Below are 22577 nucleotides of genomic sequence, written 5' to 3'. Positions count from 1 at the left end.
TTCTTGGTCTTCTTGGTCAGGTGGCCTGTATCAGACCCCTATGATAATGTCACCTTTCCCTGCCCTCCCTTTAATCCTCACCCATAAGCTCTCAGTCATCTTCTCACCCATCCCTAGGTGAAACTTCATGCACTCCGGCTGGTCATTGCCATAGAGAGTGACACCCCCTCCTCATCTCCCCTGCCTGTCCTTCCTAAAGAGCCAGTGTCCTTCTATCCCAACATTCCAGTCTTAGGAGCCATCCCACTATGTCCCCATGATGCCAATAAGATCATAGTACTGCAGGTGTGTGCATGTCTTTGACTCCTCTTGCTTATTTCCCATCCTCTGTTTGTTTGCCTAGAGGCGTTTAAGTTGAGCCCCCAATGAGGTTGACTTACTGGCTGGAGTAGCTGGAATTCCTTTGTTTTGCTCTTCAGATGCTCTCTTGCTGACCTGTTCTCCCCCTCCAGACTCCAAGCATCTGCTGCTGATGCTGGCATCAAACTGGTAGGAGAGGGATGGGCTGAGGTTCCCCTGCCCTGGCAAGTTCAACTCAAAGCCCTCCTCACCACCAGCTTGGCAAGCCTGTGGCCTATATGTGTGCAACATTTACACTGCATGGCTTTTACTTCAGTTTTGATGCCAAGGCTGTGCAGAGTCCCTTCCCACTGGGACAGATCCATATAGGATGCACATGCACTAAGTCCCACAAAGTCAGTGTCTGTTTCATCAGAAGTTATGAGTTTTGGAGAGCTTGGAAAACTAGAGTCCAAGTCCTAGCCTTGAAAAAGACACTTCAAAGCAGGAATTAGATTCTTGTTATCTTGGTGCTTTTTTCTTTCTGAGAAGCTTTTTTAATCCAAGAAGCCCTTTTAAATAGTATATCATAAATCATTGAGTAGTTGCTATTGTCAACCAAAGTCTGAACAATTAGCAGAATGTTAATTATAAAGTGTGTAAAATTAATGAGAACAAGTCAATTAAAGGCAGGGAAAGGCTAATTGAAATATTTCCTTTTTTTTCTGTTTATTATTTGGTCCTTCTAAGTAGGTAGGAAAAGAGACCATTTCTTTTCCATTTTTCTTTTAATTTTTTTTTCCAGTACAGCTCTGGATTTCAGACTATTTCACAGTTGCATACGAGCTGAGCAGCAACTGAGACAGACAGACTTTTTCTTGAAAAAAGGGAGAGAAACTTAAAAAATTAACATTTAGCAAACGTCAAAACACGCTCTAGGCCAGTTTCTCACTTGGTGCTGCTGGAGGTTAGTGCCTTTGACGTCAATGGAATGGTTCCCATTTCCAACAGGTGTATCCCAGCCCACTAGCCCAATATTTGCACCATATACACCATGGAGGAAACAAAGGAATACTGAGAGAGCTTTATCTATTTACCTAAAGTAAAAAAAGCTGGTTTTTTATGGGTGAGTGTTATAAATTTGCTGGTTGAGTGCATGTGCTCAAATAAAAGGCTATATTATTTGTCCTACTAAGTACAGTCTGTTGGATTTTCAAAGCTAGTTTGCTATTTACCACAGATACAGAGGGCTTTGTACTCACTCTGACCTTTGGTTCAGAATTTATCCTTTAAAATGTTAACGATTTCTCTAGATTTGACTGAAACACATTTTTTTCTGTGTGGTCTGGCCAAAATTCTTGTTTCAAGAATTGCTTGGTGGTCATAATACTGGTCCCTCACTTCAAGAAAGACATTGAGATTCTGGTGGAGGGTCTAGAGAGTAAGTCCTATGAGCTGAGGGAGCTGGAGTTTTTTAGCCTAGAGAAGAGGAGGCTCAGGGAAGACCTTACTGGTCTCTACAACTACAGGAAGGGAGGTGGAGATTGACCTCATCTCCCACGGAACAAGTGACAGGACAAGAGGAAATGGCCTTAGTCTGGGCCAGGGGAGGTTCAGACTGGACATCAGGAAGAATTTGGTTAAGCATTGGAATGGGCTGCCCAGGGAAATGGTGGAGTCGCCATCCCTGAAATGTTCAAGAAATACCTGGACATGACACTCAATGCTATGGATTAATTGACATGGGAGTGTTCAGTCAAAGGTTGGACTTGATGATCTTGGAGGTCTTTTTCAACCTCAATGACTTGATCAACTGCAAGAAGTTTAACAATGGCAAGTGCTGGATTCTGCATCTGGAACAGGGCAACACTGGTTGCGTGTATAGATTGGAGAGCAAGAGGCTCGGGAGCAACGCTGCAGAAAGGGACCTGGGAATCTTAGTTGATGGCAAGTTGAATATCAGTCAACAGTGCCCTGGTAGCCAGGAGGGCCAACTTTGTCCTGGGGGGTATCAGGCAAAACATCACCAGCTAGTCAAAGGAAGTGATTTTCCAGCTCTGCTCTGCACTGGTGTGGCCTCACCTTGAATATCGTGTGCAGTTTTGGGCACCACAATGTAAAAAAGATATTAAGCTATTAGAGAGCATCCAAAGGAGAGCCATCAGGATGATAAAGGTTCTAGAGGGGAAACCACATGAGGAGCAGCTGGAGTCACTTCGTTTGTTCAACCTGGAGAAGAGGGGAGATCTCATTGCAGTCTACAACTTCTTCACAAGGGGAAGTGGAGGGGCAGGTACTGGTCTCTGTGCTCTAGTGACCAGTGACGGGATTCGAGGAAATGGCACGAAGCTGAGTCGGGGTATTGGGTGGCCTTATTCCAACTGCTTATTTGGTATCTATCACAGAGATTGGAAAGCATCTTTTACCCAAAAGCTTTTCAGTGGTAAGATAGTCCTTGCTCTACTGATTCCTATGTGTTTGGGCCTTCTTATTGCTTAGATAAAAAAACCCTTTGTTTTAAAAATCTCAGATGATTGGTTGCTATTTCTGTAGCCAGGTGAATGACTAGGAAATAGAAAGAAACCATTCTTTTCAATCCAAGGAAAGCTTTAAGGAGACTTAGAACTGCCTAAATCCCTTGCGGTTAAAGAGAAAGTAGGAACAAGAAGAAAATGTCTGTAGCAGAAAAACTCTTTCTGTGTGTGTGTGTATGTGAAATAGTTGCATTTGTTCTTCAGACTTTTAAACCTTTAAAAACATCCTGGTCTGACAAGATTTCTGTATTCTCAAAGTCTTCAGTTTGCAACTGCTTGCTGCTGAATTTAAAACCTGGAAGAAATTGCAGCAGACTTTTGCTACACTTTGTACATCCTAGTCTTTGTCCATCCTAGTCTTTGTCCTGTTTTTGGCTGTGGTAAAGTTAGTTTTCTGTGTTTTGGAATTAAGGTGAGAATAATGTTGTTAACACACCAATGTTTTAGTTGCTGCTGAGAAGTACTTACAGTAAATCAAGGAGTTTTCATCTGCTCATACTGCCCTGCCAGCAAGGAGGATGACAGGCCACATGAAGCTCAGAGGGGACACAAGCAGGACAACTGACCCAAACTGGCCAAAGTGATATTCCATGCAATAAGATGTCATGCTGAACAAAAAAACTGGGGAGAGTTGGCTGTGGGGCAATGGCCTGCTGCCTGACAGGGCATTGGTCAGTGAGTGGTGAGCAACTGCACTGTGCACCACTTGTTTTGTATATTCTTTTATCATTATTTTACCTTCCTTTTCTGTGCTATTAAACTGCCTTTATCTCGACCCATGAGTTTTACATTTTTTCCCAGTTCTCTCCCACATCCTACTGGGGAGCAGCGAGGTGTTTAGCTGCCTGCCGGGTTAAATCCCAACAGTCCTTTTTGGGCCCCAATGTGGGATTTGAAGGGTTGAGATAATGACAGATCTGACCAGAACATTTGTTCTGGTTACAGAACAATTCATTAAAACAAATTTGTTACAAGTATTCATTTTATTAATTTAATAGTCATTGGTTACAATGTTGATTTATTTACTCTCAGAGTTGATGCAGTTGTTCTCAGGGTTGTGTTATGCAACACGTTTCCTGTTGTGCTGTTTATCATCTTGGGGGTTGGATTAAGGTTATAATTTTGCTGTACATTTTGTATAGTACTGGTTTATAATTTGATAAAATGACTAGTTGTGAAACTAAACTGGTATTTGTACACAGTATTGCTGTTGACTCTATACTTCAAGAACCATCTATCAGAAACTATTAATAATTACATCTATTACCATTTCTCCTTGGAGAAGTAGCCTCCAGGCTGGTTATAATAGCTCTTGAGAATGTTGAATATCATTGGGATGTTCAACCATTATGTTCCTACTACTATGTCTCCTTAATGCGTTACATGTCTTGCTTAAGGTTAAACTTAAGCAAAAATTGTTCTGAGAGTTCCAGCAATTAGAAGAGGATATGTCCTACTCCTCACCTGTACAAATGAGCACCTCAAGTATGAGGAGTAAGAGTTCCTCTGTTCAAGAGGGAGGACATAGTGGATATACTCCCCAGGGTAACTACAATTTACCTGTGGTTCCACAGGGAGGACACTAGGAAATGGGATGGAAAATCTACCTCAACCTTAGAAGTATGGGTATCTGAATTGCAAGGAAAAACAGCCACAAAAGGAGAATCTCTTTTGTGCAAAATTTCCAGGAAAATTGCTGCTTCTGTTTCCAGTGGGCAGTTCCAAAAAGAGTAGAAAGGCTGATCTTAGTTCTGAAAGATACTTCTCATTTGTATTTACCGGAAGGGAGTTACAAGTACTGTGTCCCGGACTAGAGGGGATCTGCCTTCAGCCAGGTGGAATAAGAGGACAACACAGTTTATACTGGACTGCGTGGATCCAATTGGCCTGGCACTTAAACCCACAGGCTCTAGTAGACACCAATGCACAGTGTTATCAAACTATAAAGGGGTAAAATCTATCTGGATTCTGTGACAGGGGGAGCATTTGACTTCATTGTCATGTAGGTCATAATGAAAATATTAAACAGTATTTACTCCTGAGACACGTTGCTTGTGACCAAATTCACAGCGACGATACTCCTCTGTGTGGTATCAGAATCAACGTGCAGTACCACAGCTTTTGGTATAGATGTTTTTGTCTGGTAAGCTTGGTGCTGTGACTACTTCCCTGGGGAGTGATCACATCACCAAGTTTACCAGAGTTCAAGAAACATGATACTCTCAGGCACACAGTGTGACTCTTGTGGATGGTCCTGTGCAGGGCTAAGGGCTGGACTTAATGATCCTTGTGGGTCCCTTCCAATTCAGCATTTTCTGTGATTCTGTGTTCTTCTAAGCTGTGTTGTTACAATCAATGGAGAGTTTAATTTGCGGTTCCATAAGTAAGATCTGAATCATCTTTCAATTTACAGCTATTCAGTAGAACATGGGTGGCTATTCTAAGCGACATTTTCTAAGCTTGAGGATTAAATACAAAACTTGGTCAGAATCTGTTTTCATCAGTGAGAATGTAAAGTTTTTAATGTAACCAAATCCAGTATAAGGGAACAATTTAAAAATATCCTCTTTTCCCATCTAGAGCACATATTTCTTCTGACCACATGGGCACATGAAGTTTTTCCAGGGTCTAGGGCTGTTCATTCCAGTAAGTTATTTTTCCACTTAATATGAAAAAAAAGAAAAATGTTTTGCTTTTATACAAAAAATATATTGTTCTTTATATATGAAATCCTTCTGGTATCTCTCAGAAATTACATACACTACATGTGATGCTATATATAGTTTTGAATATATTATGGCTACATTGCATTTACATATTGCACTTCTCTTCCTCTACAGAAGTCTGGTTTCCTCATCCTTCAGAAGCACATAATTATTATTTTGGGGCAAATTTGTTTTTCCTTGCTGACAGGATCCGTTGACACACAAGTGTTCACCTTTGAGACTGTAACTTTTTCTTTTTTTCACTTTTAAATAAGAAATATATTCTGGGAGATTTTCATGGTAGATTTTCTATTTGTTTCAAATGACAGGACTAAACAAACCCATTCCTATACTCTTCTGCTGCCAACAGCCTAAAGCATTCATCAATTGATCCCTTTTAACCTGCAAGAATTCATTTTCTGCCTTGCTTCAGTTTCTTGCCAGTCCCAGATCACCACAGTTACTTATTTTGCACACAACTTTTACAACCTTTTCTCAACTTTCCTTCCGATGAAAATGGAGAAAGGCAGAGGAAAAGGAATAATAAATGTTGATTTTGCTTTTACCTTTTCTCAGAACTAATAAAACCAATGTTTCTTATCCCACCACTTCTTATACGTGGACAGCTGATGCTTTCTTTAACATACTGCAGTTCAGGCTTAGCACTGGACAGACTGTAACATTTATTAATGAGATGAACAGTATTGCCTTTTTCTAGGCAAGAGTGAATGTTGCCTATGGCGAAGAGTTTTTATGCTGGAGTATGTGAGCTTTTTTTTCTCTTTTGTACTCTTTCCCTGATGTGATATTATGTTGTGAGACTAAGAACAAGGTCAGGAAGAAATATGCTTGAATACTTCTGGGTTGATTAATCCTTAAGTTTTGTTCTTAGGAAATTTTATTTTCACATTTCTGGACATACTGAAGTCTGTGACCTTACCCTAACTGTGCTGCAACCAGACATAGGATTCATGAGCCATTATATTGCTTTCTTTTTCTGACTTTATACCTCCAGTTTTCATATTTTTATATCTGTATGGGAGGTTGATGCAATGTCTCATGAGAAATCACCTCTCATCACCTACATAACTGGAGTACTTTTTGATGAATTAAGCTAGGAGCTGTTTAGTGTTGAAGAGCAACATCAAGCCTCTCTTGAAAAAGAGAGAAAAAGCACAAGATTTTCTCAGAAAATCTTTGAAAAATTTTCATCTTCTTTCTAAATATTGTTTCAAAACATAGAATTTGTTTTACCAGTCTTCTCCAGTAAATGCAATGCACAATTAGCAAACTATTCTGGTATTTCAACTTAACTTATTGTACATCAAAGGATAGACACACTCAGATGGTCTAAACTCCACTGAAGATGGAGCTAGAGTAAAGGCAATTCCAATTGCATTGCAGCTCATGCAAATGATCTTGGAGACTAAGCATTCCTGGGCTTGTCCTGTACTTGGATAAGAGACCATCTGGAAGTCCCAGATAAAGTAGACACAAGCCAAGATGTCGTGGCTGAACATTAGACCACAGAAAGTGAATGACTTAGAAGGCTACATTCTCCCCCTCATCACTGACGGATGAGTCAGAGAGCTAAAGTTACCAGTACTATTTTCATTCTCTCAGTGAGAAATGTCTCAGGCAAATGCTGCAAATTAAAAACATTAAAATTAGTGAAGTTATATGAAACTTTAGCTTCACAGGGACCTTTAACCAGGGTTAAACAATCATACCCTCTATGATGCCTATGTCTGGAAAATAACATAAACTTACCAAAACTTGGTAGTATTTCTGTACTGGGAGCCAACACAGGGCAAGAAAATAGCTGTTTTGTTTTTGCTGCTCTCACCTATCAGGCAAGTCCTGGATGCTATGAATGGCATTGGAGCTTTTCTCTATCCATGTGTCATTTTACAGAAGTGAAGAGATTGTTTTGGCCCCCATTTTAGCAGAGAAAGGGAAAAGTCTTCCCTACCTCTGAAAGAAACCTCCTGCAGCCATTTAAGGAATAGTACAATGGGGGAGGTTGCCTTGTGCAGTACAGTAACTAGCATTTTTTCAAAGCAGAAAATTTGTATGAAGTATTCAGTATTGTAAGGAGGACTCGTGCTTCCTTGTGAGAAGAGAACTGGAGTGTATGGATTACTGAGAGAATATAGGAAGGATGAGGGAAAAGGGAAAGGGAAAGGGAAAAGGGACCATGCAGAAAAAACTTACCTAGGAAAAAAAAGAGAGAATAAACTACTAACTTTTCCTTTTACGCTAAATATTCTGTTCCCTCTTTGCAATGAAACAACACCATAAACTGATAATATCTATATCATCTATGTCAAAGATCACTAGTTCCAACATAGGAGAATTTACACACACTGAAAATTTGTGAAGCTGAAATTTAATATTTGGCCTGATAATAACAAGGCTTAAAGACATTCCTATGGTAAACTAAAAGATGTGCAACTTTTGAGATAACTGGTTCAATCACAAAAAAATGGAAGAATGAAGTTCAAGTGAAAAGCTACGATACACATTGCCCTCACTACTTCTCACCATGCAGATTCTGAATATGGAAGCAGTTCTAGCTTTGTGTTGCAGAATTTCTCTTCACTGAGTAGCTCTTTTCACTCTTTCATTCCCTCCTTCTTTTCTGGCAGTGAAAACACATTCTTTTCCTCTGTAATGTAATTATACACAAACTCACAACCTTAACCATATTGCCATGATCTAGCATCACCCACAATCTGGCAGATGCCACTGACTGAAAACACAGCTCTACTTCAAAGTAAGTCATACAGATGTACTGTTTCTATATATAAAAACGCAGTTTCCATGGCATGACAGCACTGTCTGTACATACTGGGGACTGACACCTAAGCTTCTTTGTGTGATGATTCATTCTTCAGCTCTCATAAGCAACATTAATTCAGAAAAAATGTGTGCAATGATTCTTATTTAAAGATTCTGAATTTTGAATAATTTTGAAATTACAGTAATTTTTATTTTAATATCATTGCCAGTTAGGTTGTCTGACCCAGAACTTGTGGTTTTGATTTTAAACAGCTATTGGCTTTGTTTACTTGGGAAACAGGGTGAGTATTATACTTGGAGATCCTCTTACTTACTAAATTCATCTTTAATTCCCATACTTTTTATATAGACATTTAAGCACAGTATACATACAGTATTTTCTATATGATACAGTGGCTTTATTGTATTCCAGTGAAAGCTATGCAATTCCAGCAAAGTTGATCTTAATGTCTAAGACTAATGTAATGGAGCATGAACTTGAGACCTTGCAAATATTGAAGCACAACTAGCTTTGCTCTCATATGAGTTACTAACAAATCATAAGAGAGATGAACCATTATATTTAATTACTCTAATTTCCTGTCTTTTTTTTCTTTATTTTCCATTGAAATAATTTAAAATACTGTCTTCCAAATAAGTTTGAAGATGTGTGCTGCATCCTGATAATTTAATTTATCAAAGGTGTAAAAACAGAGGGAACATAGGCCCATCAGGACGTAACACTTTTCACAGACAGAAAACTGGATGTCAGTGTTTGAATCACCTAATTTGAATCACCTAATCACTAAAACCCAAGTTTTAGTTCAGCTAGCTCCTGCAAAGAAATTCCCACTGTCCCTGTCATTGTCTGAGATATGTAATTTCTGTCTTTGACCCCTTTGTAGACAAGGAAGTTTTATGGAAAATGGAAGGCTACAACAGGGTTGTAAAAAGTGATATCCGATTGTGCTGTTGTTTAATTCAAAGGGTTAACCATGAAAAAGTAAAAATTCATTCTCTAAAAGAGCAAATCAGAGTATTTAAATATTGAAGAAACAAAATATGAGGAAAAGTGACAGCACTTAACAGTCTTTTCAAACACATTTTTTCAAATTTCTCTAGGCAGAGTTTCCTGGAAAGAAATTCTTGAAAATTCATCTTTGAATGGGATTCTAAAAGCACTGTCAATAATTATGACTGTTTATGGGTGAGGAAGTATTTTTGTTTAAGGTCTGATGAATCCTGCTTGTTTTGAACCACAACTCATTAAACTAATTTATAAGCAAGCAAATGTAAAATTAATAACTTATTTTCCTGAAACCAAACATTTCAGTCAAGTTTTCATATAAAGTTTTCATTCAAGTGGTGTTTTTAAACAGCCATACTAATTAGGATTAAGAATCTTAAATCTGAACTAGATCACCCTCTTTACATTTCTGCTTATAAAAGTAAGTCTCTCCTACAGCAATACAGGGGATAGATGGTTTTAGAATAAGAGTTGTTAAATTTTATTCTCATTCCAGTAGCTCATCAAAACCTATCCAAGAGTTGAATCTAACCTTTCAACATTGTTTTATTTTGTTTTGACATCCCCCAAATGGCTTGCCAAAAGCTCTGGAACCCTATAATCTCTACTGGAAAGTAACTCCCTCTTGGAAATACACTTTAGCTTCCTTTGTTCTTTTCTCTTCTTGATGGGCTGGATGCTGCTTGCTCCCAGAAATGAATAACATGGTGTGCGGTGAGTGCTATAAAGTCAGGGATGTGAGCCAAGAGACAGACAGAGATGCTTGTTCAAAGTCATTCATCCAATGACTTCACTGGAAGTTGGAAATTATTTCTCATTGAAGAGAAATGTTTGCCTTTTAACTTAACTGCTCTTACACTCTCACACCATAAAGTACGTGAATGCTAGAGGGAACACAGAGAAACTGAGTTAAAACACCACAGTCGCTGTGAAAGTCATTCTAGAAATTCCTTATGTATTGCTATAAGTTGTTAAAAGAAAAAATATTTTGTGTTCTTGGCTCTGTCAAAATATTGGGAATTTATAAGAACTAAGTTTCAATTCTACTTGATAACTAGACAGGAGCAGGAGGAAATATTTTCCACCACCTTGCCATCAATGACAAGCAACATATGTCTTATAGAAAAGATTGCAGTATTGGATCATCTAAAAGTTAGCATATTATATAACCCTTTGAATATCCATCGCTCACAAACTCCAGCTTTGTCAACATGTTGGCATATCGGTTTTTAACCAGCACAAGCAGGTCTGAATTATCTTTATTTATTTTTATTTATTCTTATCCTGGATGAGAAGATCAAGTGTACCCTCAGTAAATTAGTGGATGACACCAAGTTGTGTGAGACTGTCAATTTGCTGGAGGGTAGGAAGGCTCTGCAGAGGGATCTGGTCAGGCTAGAGAGATGAGCTGAGACCAGTTGTATGAGGTTCAACATGACCAAGTGCTGAATCCTGCACTTCAACTACAATAACTCTCTACAGCGGTACAGGCTGAGGGAAGAGTGGTTGGAAAGAAGCCCAGCTGCAAAGAACCTGGGGGTGCTGTTTGACAGTGGTTGTACAAGAGCCAGCAGGCTCATATCAAGAGTTGTGTGGCCAGCAGAACTAGGGAAGTGGTTGCCCCTCTGTACTCGACACTGGTGAGGCTGGATCTCAAGTACCATATCCAGTTCTAGGCCCTTCACTTTAAGAAGGACATTGAGGTGCTGGAGTGTGTCCAGAGGAGGACAAAGATGCTGATGAAGAGTATACAGGGTAAGTCCTGTGAGGAGCGTCTGAGGAAGCTGCAAGTGTTTAACTTGGAGAAGAGGAGGCTCATGGGAGACCTTGTCACTCTCTACAACTATTGGAAAGGAGGTTTTAGCAAGGTGGGGGTTGGTCTCTTCTCCCAGGCAACTAGCCACAGGATGAAAGGATAAAGCCCCAAGCTGTGCCATGGGAGGTTCAGACTGGACATCAGGGGGAATTTCTTCACAAAAAGGGTGGTTAAACACTGGAAGGGGCTGCCCAGGGAGGTGGTGGAGTCACCATCCCTGGAGGTGTTCAAGAAACTACTGGACATGGCACTCAGTGCCATGGTCTAGTTGACATGGTGGTGTTTGGTCGAGGTTTGGACTGGATGGTCTCAGATGTCTTTTCCAACATAACTGATTCTGTGATTCTCTGACTTTCCATTTGCTTCTGGATGAAATTCAATATATATATCTACTTGAAGTCCCACTCCCTCACTTTAGTTTTGTGGGGTTTTGTTTGGGGTGCAGGGCAGGGTTTTTTAGGACAGCATGCTATTCACTGAAAGTATCAAACCACATTCACACACTGTACATGGAGATGACATCACAAACTGTGATTAGAGTAAATTCTCAAACTCTCTACAATTTTATAGTATCTTCCATGTTTCACACTATTTAGGTTCAAGGTAAGAATTCAATGGTTCATTACCTCTCTGATATGCTGTGAACTTATTAGCATAATTAGAAACTAAAAAATCAGGAAGTGATATTTGATCCAAGGAGTAGTGTACCAGCAGAGTCAATACAAGATGGAATAAGTTTGTAAGAGTGCTGCAAAATTTGTTTTGTTTTGATTCAATGTTTAAAATGCTTATGCTTCCAAAATTATATTTAGAAGACAAGCTATTAGGGTACTAAGTACAGAGGAAATTCTTCAAGGACAAAGGACCACTACTGCTGGTACAGTCATGCAATGACTTTGACTGTGGGATTTTGGCTGTGGACACTTTAAAATGTGACTGAGTGTTTTCGAATTAATGTTGTAGAGAAAGGTGAGAGAATGACATTACTGCTACAATACTGGTTGTATCACAAGAGTGTTGGAATTAGAAGATGTTTTGTGTCTTATTTAATGCATATGTTTGAACATGTATTTGTAAATGTATTTCTACATATGTGATGGCACATTAACACCTACTTACCTATCCATTCATCTGTGGATAAAACTTGTAAAACAAAATAATACAAGTCAAGAAAAAGGAGAAAGGGGAAATAAAAGAAAGCTGGATTGATAATTCTAGTGACAGAACTTAAGAACTGATAACAAACTCCTGCCACATTAAAAATTCTTTGGGGAAGATTAATGGCATTTACTTTTAAGGCCCAGAATATTAATAACTGTAAAAGCTAAGGAAAGGTTATCACTGACAGTAATAGTGCTTTTATAGAGAGAGAATATTAAAGCTATATTTCTCATACAAAGAAATCCATTCTTCTATGGAAAAAAAAAGAGGATCACACAGGGCTGCGTTTTCTAGCACAACCAGTCATACTTTATTCAGCCCTGGATGAAGGAAACTTTGGAATCAATCAAGCTGATGTCCATGAATGCAAAGGTGGCACACACGTTTACTATGCATTGAAATGCGTTCTCTGACATAGGACCCTGATATATTCTGCAAGTCCATTGCTTGGAAGTGCTGGGAAGAGCCAGGGCCCTAATTCTGGGAATTATTTGCTGTCAGGAAATGGGCAAAGCAAGACCTGGCGTCAAACTTTGAATGAGAATTGTTGTCAAGGTTACTGATGCTGAGTGGAAGATAGACAGGAATATGAAAGCAGATTGTCAAAGTGAGATCTGGCATGAAAACAGACATTATTTCAAGGACTTAGTAGCAAGTGGACTGGCAGAAAACATAAAGGAAAGATTAGGGTTGGTAACATAAAAGGACCTTGTCTGATAACATTACAGAAAACAAAGAGAAGGAAGAAATGTGGTAACAACTAGGTCTCTGTAGGGGTTGAGGCCTTTGTATTTGGAATATAGGAAGTAGAAAATAAATTGTTACAAATGATAGGAATTTGAAAGAGGCACTTATCTTCAGCAAATAGTCTTTATTGTTTTGGCCTTATCCCTTCTATTAGGTAAGATTATCTTCGTGGCACTTACTTGATTAGATAGGAATATGAACACCTGTAAAAACTAAGTGACATCTGATTCTGAGAAAACTTTCTTTCCTGATTTACAGGTCAATATTGCCTAATCTAATGTGTCCTGACTGAACATTTTCACCCATGGCAGGTGCACCTGCTGCAGCAGGAATCGAGGCCCTCCAGCCAGTGACCTGTGTCTTACCTCAGATGTTAATGGCTGGCTGCAGCCATGGAACACTGACCAGCCCCTGTGCAGGCTGACCCCCATCACGACTGCATGGTGGCTGTTGTGGGAGGCAGGTAAGACCCTCCAGCCAATGAAGGCTGAAGTGACCATATTTAACCACAGACAAGACTCAGCTCTGGTATAAATGGAGCCTCATCAGAGTGGGTCAGTTGAGCTGGTCCTCCTTGGAGCAGTGGGTCTGCAGGGAGTCTGCAGTTGGGGCCTCTCCCCTTGGGTCAGATTGCTGCCCAACGTAATTCCACGAGGTTGAGAGCTCTCACCTGATTGGGTGTATGATTGCGCATTATGGGTTATCCTTCTGAAACATAAAGAATTCTTAAGTCATTCATGTAGTACCAATTCCATGTGACATCATGAATCTGTATTCAAATGTTGATATAACTTTATTTGGTTTTACTGGTTTATCTCGCTTAACTGGTTTATAAAGTAAATCTCATTTGAATATATTGTGTGTCTCAATTTTATAAGACTACATGACATCACCTGGTACCTTTATGCAGAAACAACTATATATTTGGAACATGAAAACTTTCAATAAGGAGTGCAGGAAGTATATTCTGCATTCAACACCTGAATATCAACAAACATCATCCTCATCATCCAAGTCTGGAGCTGAAGAAAATGAGGGGAATAAAATAAGGGAAAAGAGAATTCATATTGCATATTTGCCTGCAAATTCTGTCAGCCTTTAGACTTGTTAAGCAGTAAGACAAGATAATCAATAAGAGAATGGATATTAAAAAATTCATATCCAAACTACCTTCTCTCCTCTACCATTATTGGATTGGGGAAAATACAATAATTATATTTCTTTGTCTGATGAGGCAGAAAGAGGGTTTGTTTTAGTTTTGTTGCTCATAGTCCTGATATTTTGTTCCTAGTTCTTAGGAAGTACAATTAAAATATTCTAAAACTAATTAGCCTTTGCCTCAAGTTCAGATGAACAATTTTTTCCCTACATAGTTTTGCTCAGCAAAACCATTGTGCAGTTGCAAAAACAATAATATCATTAAAATTATAACCTCAAATTAGTTCTACTGGGCCCTGATCATGTTTAACAGTCAAATGAAAAATAAAATACTGATTAAGTACAACAAACTATTTAGAAAATCTCTCTCAGAAAAGATTAATAAAAAGCTTTCATGTCAGACAAAAGAAAATATCAGAAACTATGTGTGAAGCTACAGGAAAATTAGTATAAATTGTTTCCTTTTAATTCTAGATTGGTCAATTTTTATCACATTGGTGATCTGAAAAGAGAAGGAGTAAGAGAGAGATGCATATGAGACATTGCTATGAAAGCACTCCATAAAACTACTAGTGAAAATCTGCAGAACAAACTTATCACAGTCAGCGAGTAAACAAGATCAACAAACAGGTCAGTCTTGATACGGACAAGATATTGCAGAGGAAGATATGTTTAATCCTTTCTCTCTTCTCAAGGAGGCTTGCAAGTTGAGCTGCTCCTGTTGATAAGGTTTTCTGGAAAGGAAAAGACAGTAAAACTATATAGACCTCAAGAAAGATACCCTGTCATGCACTGTTATGTATCTGGCTGTATTGAATTTTCTTGTCTTGAAAGACTATAGCACCCCAAAGAAGTTTTGGAATAGTCACTGATGATTTACACTCTTAGTACCTAATTCAAGTGAACTTTGGTTTTGACATTAACTGATTGACAACAATCAGTTGTCCATAAAAAATTCATTTTAGATCTATCTTGTTTATGGAGTAGTCTCATTATGAAGACCTGGCATTTCTTTAGCTTTATTATATCTATTTTACATGGTTCTTTATAGCTCTGTGGATCAACTCCAATTGACTTGTTTCATGTAAGATAAAATCCAGTCTTGCACTGTACATCCAGCCAAGTTCTACCAAGTTCCTAATTTGGTGTAATGTCAAGCATGTGTTTAAAAACACTATCAAAAAACCCTAGATTAAAATATCTTGTTGGTACTGTTCTTTTATTAATATTTATAGATAATGTGATGATATTAAACCCAATTGATTAACTGGAATTTATTCACTAGAAGTTTAATGCCTAAAGGTAGGTGGTTTTAGTACTTGTATGTTGATTACCTATGCTATCTAAAGTACTCAGCCCTGGGGTTAATAATCTTTTGGGACATCCCCAAAAGGAGTCCTAAAAATGATCCTATGATATAACAAAATGAAATAAAATGCAAATATGAACACAAACACAGAATTTGTGAATTTATATAGGTTTCTATTACAAAAGATTTAGAGAACTTAGCAACTCTCAAGTAAATCTAGGCATGAAATGTGCAGAGTCCTTGCTGAGTACCAATTTTATCTATTGCAAACTTTGCTTCTTTTACTTGGGATTGATTTACTTCAACAGTCAGTAATCATCAGGATGCAGCATATGCATTACAATTAATAAGGTACTTAGAGAAAGCAGACATTCTAAACTCAGCTTGTATAATTTTATAGTGTCGTATCAGCTCACTATGGAATGGAAAGTTATAAAATGCCTTGTTTTAAAGATACTACTCAATATATAAATTTTATTGATGAACCAATTAGAAAAGCAAACCCTACACATTTTACTCTTTAACCTACTGGCCTCATTTTAATGATTTCTTTTTCCTCTCCAAATTTGAGTGGCTGTGACTTGCTTTTCTTCTACAACACTTCCTGCTCAGTGTGCATGTAGTGAATCTTTGTGGATCTGACATAGTGAGTGCAGTCATGTTCTACTGACCCTCTCAAACAGCAGCTGAATATTTCATTGTCCTCCTTGCTCAGACAGCAGAGTGGCTACTGTTCCCCTTGGAAATCCTCTTCCACCCTCCTGGGAAGGAGGGTAAGGACATTTTTGATGCAACATTAGGAGTGCTGGGTGTCCCTTGCCTTTTAGGGAAGTTCCACCACTGCTGGCTGTACCATGTCCTACTTGCCCTGGAAGTCCCACTCCTCCTCTGGTCATGAAGTCTCTTTACTTCACCTCCTTCTATCACGTGTGGTAAAATGGCTTTTCCATGTTTTGGCAGGCAGCCCTTTGTCTGGCTGGCAGGACTAGTGGCCTCTTCCACTTTACCCTGAAATACAGGAGAACAAAAAGCCCCTACCTACCAGATACACCAAAGTCACCATCATTAAAAATGTCATAACCTCAAAGGTTTTCATATGGCAGGTTTACCATTTTTTGAACTTGTCATAGCCATGTGATCACAAAACACCCCCTGACTGTCTACTTGTTTCCTTCGGGTATGGAAGTGCTATTACATAAAAACATATACCTTTATATATATTTTTCTCTATTTATAGATAGGAGTGTACAAACATGCATAAATACATTTTATTTATTTTTGCACTTTATATTTATTTATATATTAATATATATCCGAACATAAAGATAAAAAAAAGAAATTAAATATATATACACAAATGTATCGGTATATAATGTACCAGGCATTCTTTGATTAGAGCTAATGAAACCAATAATTAAATGTAAATATGAAGGAGTTAAATAAAAATAAAAGGCAAGTTTGGGTTCCATCACTTTGCAAGGCTACTGAATCAGCCCTAACTTGTTTGGAGTGGATAGAATTCACAGAGATGTGGGACCATGGGCAAGTTACAACAAGCATACAGTTAGTCTCTGTCTGCTCAGCTACTTCCCTCAGGAGCCAGGGAGCTGCAGGATAAGTTGACCTGTCTGTCATGGTGGGGCTGGTCAGCTCTGACTGCACATTTTAGTTTGTAACGAGAGACAAGACATCAACAGTCTGGCCCCACAATCCAGAGAAAACCAATCCCATCTGACTGTAGTATCCCTCAAGGCAGAGCAGCATCAATGGGTATCTTTGGCAGCACAGGAGGACCAGATGTCATGGTCTGGGAAAGCAAATAGGTTGGTGACCAGGATTGGCAGTGATGTCGTGAAGGCGTTCTGAACAAAGTGACCTCAGCAAGGGAGCCTTTCCTTCTCCAGGCTGAACAGTCCGAGCTATAAGTCCCTTCTCATATCGAAGATGTTTTAGTCATCATTTTTTTGGCCCTGTGCTGGACTTGCTCCAGTAAGTCCATATTTTTCTTGTACTAGGTTTCATAGAACTGGATCCAGCACTTCACAGGTGATCTCACTAGGGCTTAGTAGAGAGGAAGGATAAACCACATGGTAATGTTCTTCCTAATGCAGCCCAGGATATCCTTGGCTGAAGAGGATATTCATTATGTTTACAACTAATATGGTCTAGTGATGAAGTGAAATTGGAAGGAATTGCTAGACTGATGCAGGACAGAGAATTCACAATGATTTTCACCAGTTGGAGAAATAATCTGAAAAATATTAAGGATTAAATACTGCAAGGATGAAAGAACATATCCACGTTTGGAGAAAAAAGTGTAGAAAGTTACAGCAGACCTGTGAAAGAGAGAATATTACTTATAGAAGATGACAAGCTGAACAAAAGTTAGCCACATCACACTCTTAAAAAAAGAGACAACCATCATCCTGGGATATATGAAAAAAACCAAGAGATATATAAAGAGAAGTTTCAATTGCACAAAAGATGAAATCATCTTACTGTTCATTTCAATTTTTGAGAGGCCAGAGGACAGAATATTGTCTTGTTTTATTCACCACACATTTAGAAAGATGAGGACTTAGAATGACTAAAGAACACCCCCTAGAAACCAGTGTGAAGAGCTTACTCCTTGTCCTAACTCATCTTAACTAAATCCTATTCCCTGTGAATGACCTGGGATTCCCATGCTGTGCCCTCCAGCCAAGGCCTGAACTCCTGGATTGTATCCTGGGTTCACTCACAAGAGAAAAACCAACCTATCACTTTTTCCTGCCTTCTTCTTGCAGGATCTTCATCCCATTCCAGTCAAATGTCTATTGCGGTCTTGAGAAGTCTAGAAATAAAGACACAGAAATAATCACCTGTGAACATGGCTTAAAAGTAGCTGGATAGTCTAAGAAATATGATGAAAGAAAGAAAAAATGGCAGTCTTCAAGTTTATAAATACAGAGAATGGGATCTGTTCTTCAGATCTCTGTTGGACAGGATGGGAAGATATTAAATTGTAGTAGGAAAATTCAACTTGAATATTATGGAAACTTTCTAGCTATGTAAGAGTTTGATTAGCTCTGGCTTGTGTGGTCTGGGGAGCTGGGCAAGTTCATGTCACCAAAGTTTTTTCAGAGATGTTTTGATATACTTTTGCAAGCACTGACAAGGGATAGTGGATCCTGTTTGAGTCAGAGAAACATCTTGCCTCTCCAAGCTTTTCTTTCCCAATGTAATTTTCTATAACTCTCTTTTACTATAGTAAAACAGAAATGCTGTAAGGATTTTCTTTTGGAAAGGGCAGAGTTTAGGATGGGCAGATTCATTTGTGAGATCAAAACAATGCCATATTCTTCAAACAAAATTCAAAATAAGAGATATTTCAGAATTCAAGGCCTTTTTTTTTTCTTAACTTGAGCAACTAACAATGTATCTTTGACTTTTGGCTTGTACAAAATAAGAGAAATATGCTCCTACAGATACAATTTCCTATGCCAGCTCCCCTGGATTTTGGGTTTACAAGGATTATATTATATCAGAAAATTCAGACACATGTTAGGAAGTGACATTAGTCATATATAAAAAGAAATTTTCACAGAGACCTGCTAACTCAATAAAAAACCCTCTCTAGAATATGTATGAGGACATTCATTTTAGCATAGGAAGCACAGAAAGTACAGTCAACATTGAAAAATTTATTCAAGAACATTCCCTGAGCAGGAGCTTCTGTTTCAAAGGTGGAGTGATGTTTCCTAAATCAGCCTGGAACGGCAGGATAAGAATGCCAGGTCTGCTGGGGAAAATGAAGATCAGTCTTAGGCCTGTTGCATGTCTCCTAAGGTTTACTTTGAACTTCTTTTTACCAAAAAAAAAAAAAGGTAAAACAGCACATCTATTCTTTCCATAGTAATTCCTACAGATAAATGTAAAGGATTTTGTATATTCTTAAAGATTGGAGATTTTATAACCTAACCAATAGCTTCCTGACAACAATATGAGCTGTTTGTCAACCTGAATGAGTTTCAGGGGCTTAGTGTGAGATACTGAAAGGCAACATAGGCACCTCCAGGTAAGGTTTTGCAAAAAAAATTTTCTGTCTTGGCATAAAGTGAAACAAATCATACCACTTGCCCACTCTTCTTATATAGTCAGTGGGAGATATAATTTCCTCCAAAGGTGATCTGCAGAATTTAACAAACATCATAGGAAGCCACTAACAAAAGCAGAATTTGTGAGTTCTGAGGAAACTTTCAGTAATATGTTTCCTGTGGAGTCACAATCACTTCTCAGCAACTCCCCTCACTTCCAGGTTCCCAAGCCTGTGTATGTGGCCTGTGCTGTGCTACCACAGTGGACCAGGCTGAACTTCCCTCTTTACAGACTAGCTTCAGCTTGTAAGGTGCATGTGGGGACTCTGGGCTGGAGTTAAAGGGCACTTCCATGTGACCATGATATTCAAGTAATTTTTCAAAACCTTAATAAAAAGGTGAGGTATTAAATTGCACTTACTTTTCATTTATTTCCCATAGACAAATGCAACAAGTGAGCTTTAAAATCAGTAACAATGACCACAATAAAATATGCAAAGAGTTTGCTATTATTGCAGAAGGATATGAATTTGTTTAATGAACACTTGATCAGAGAGAATAGAAAGATCTTGATGTGACTGCTATTAGGGGCTGTTCCAGGTGTTTAGGAGCATAACAGATGACTCTCTAATCCCGTGAGGGGTATTATTTATGCTTATAATTGAAACCTGACCCTTTTATTAAAATTGGAATTAGTTAGTCATAACTTATATGACTGAAGCTCACACTGATAATGTTGTATTGACTAGCAGGGTATCTAGATACTGTAGATTTGCAACTTAAACTCATTGCAATTCAAACCATTAAAGAGAAGTGCTAAAAAACTAAACTAGTTCCCATGTTTTAAATAAGTATTTTTACAAATATTGCAAAATAAAAAACAGAGTTAATGGTATTTTTTCAATATTTAATATTTTATTGTTTATCAACAACAGAAAGTACCATGCCTTTTTGCATATCTCAAAACTTAAAAGGTTGTATAACCGACCTTTCATTAATCTACTTATGTTGCACTCTCTTACTGAAGCACATTGTTTTGTCTACATTTGTCTCATTCTGGTAGATGATAATGTAAGATAAAACTGTTGGTTATACGAGAATTCTGTTTTTAAAAGTTCTGCTAAATAGAGCAACTGTTTTAGAGGTCAAGATGGAAGAAGGATCTATTTGTGCTTTTTCATTTATCAGTCTCTTAGAGCTATTTCCACGTGCAAAAATGTATGTGAATAGGAAGTGAAAAATAAATACAAGATACTTAGGATTGCATACTAGGGCTCTACACTAAAATCTAAATTAAATAATTCCTTAATTTGTTCTTTTCTCTGCAGATGTTCCCACTGATTTAAATATGATGGCTGGAAGCATAGGAGACTGCATGAAGCAACTAAGTAAACTAGTCTGCTGCTAACCTAACTAGTTCTGGAGGGGAGGAGGTCCATGGGAAGACTACATGCCTCAGATGTTCGGAGTTGTGGGTCTGGAGTTATAGGAAATACAGGCATACCGAATACAAGAAATACAGATGCCCCATGCTTACTGTGTAGCCATGGTCAGGATTTGCTGCTATATTTTACAGTTTTCTTGAAGACTTTTAATTATCAGAACTACCTCTAAAACTTTAGAGTGCCAGTTGTTTCATCCCATGATCAGAATGAAACAGGGCTGTTCCATCTGGCTGTTGTTGAAATACTTTGGAAGGATTAAGAAAAGCACTTAGAATAAAAATGACCAACTTGTAAGCCCCAAAAAAATATGCAGTGCCAAAGACAAGGAAGAAGAAATCGTACCAAAAATAACTGAGGACAAAAAAGAGATGACAATCAACAGAGATGACCTTAAGAATACACATCATTAGATAGTATGCAAAGGGTTAACTGGAAATTCACGTAGTGATAATGAAGTGATATCTAAAACACTTCTCTAATGCTAGGAAAAAATTAAGCTACTGCCATATTTTTTCTCAATTAAGCAGTTGAAGAAATTAATCACTTGGCAGTTTTGTTTTTAAAAGAGAAAAATCCTTACTAAGATAAACTTTGCTTAAAACTAGTTTTTAGAAGCCCTTAACACAAATATTACTACACTGAAAACCTTCTTATGTAAGAGCAGTCCAGCTGGATGGATACTGTCAAGTGAAACCAAGATCTCACATGACAACCACATGTCTGTTGCAGATTCCAAAATGCTATAAGATACAGCCTGAATTCATCCCAATAATCAGAAGGCCCTTAAACAAAGAAACCACTACTGTAGTATGGAGGCCTATGGTCTCTCGGGGTACCTGGGATCCAAACCAGCTTTTGACATCAACAGCCATCAAGCATCCTCAGGCATCTTGTGTAGTCGATAGCAAAAAATGGCCACAATCCATCTCACCCACTTTAAATGACTTTGCTATGGAAGACCTTTTCTCCTTCACTGATGAAAAAAGAAGGCCAGACAACTGATTCAGATGTGGGTGTGAGTCTATTTGGCCAAAGAAATCCCCCTCATTATGTCAAAACTATGAAACCCAAAACAATATTAGAAAGATCCAACAGTCAAAACTGTCATTAGAAAATTGTTTAAATTTACAGTCTTTTGTGAAATCTTTATCCTTTTTCTTCCCATTAACAAAGTTTTTCTTGTTCTTTACTAGTGATGCCTTATCAGCATGTAGTGTTGTAGTATGAGGCAGTTTTCAGCAGGTGCATGTTAAATGCTTTTAGAAAAAAAGAATGAGCATAATATGTAAAAATTAATTAATCAGTTCCTGAATGGGCATCATACCCTCTGATATCCCAAATTAAGGGGCTTCTGGAATGAATGATTTCCAGCTGGAAGAAGGTTAGTACAGCTCCTAAGGACCTAACATGGGATAAAATGCCATCTCACCTCAGCAGGAAATACTTGCAGATAAAAATAATGGCATTCCCATGTAGCCACAACACGATTGTGCAAATGCTCAAAATATCAGTCCTGAATGCTTGGTCACAAGACAAAGG

At 38.2% G+C, this 22577-nt stretch overlaps 1 long non-coding RNA gene across 1 annotated transcript; it reads left to right on the top strand.

Moving 5' to 3' along the window:
* The first annotated feature begins 288 nt into the window (after positions 1-288).
* On the top strand, positions 289-14095 carry LOC113972910. The gene is made up of 4 exons (XR_003536065.1): positions 289-489; positions 5394-5459; positions 13362-13513; positions 13929-14095. It is a non-coding gene; the product is annotated as an uncharacterized LOC113972910 (long non-coding RNA).
* The last annotated feature ends 8482 nt before the right edge of the window (positions 14096-22577 follow it).

This window comes from Neopelma chrysocephalum, unplaced genomic scaffold (assembly GCF_003984885.1).
Source record: "Neopelma chrysocephalum unplaced genomic scaffold, ASM398488v2 Primary Assembly neopelma1_23b, whole genome shotgun sequence".
Classification (NCBI taxonomy): Eukaryota; Metazoa; Chordata; class Aves; order Passeriformes; family Pipridae; genus Neopelma; species Neopelma chrysocephalum.
This window is presented reverse-complemented; position numbering and strand designations above follow the sequence as displayed.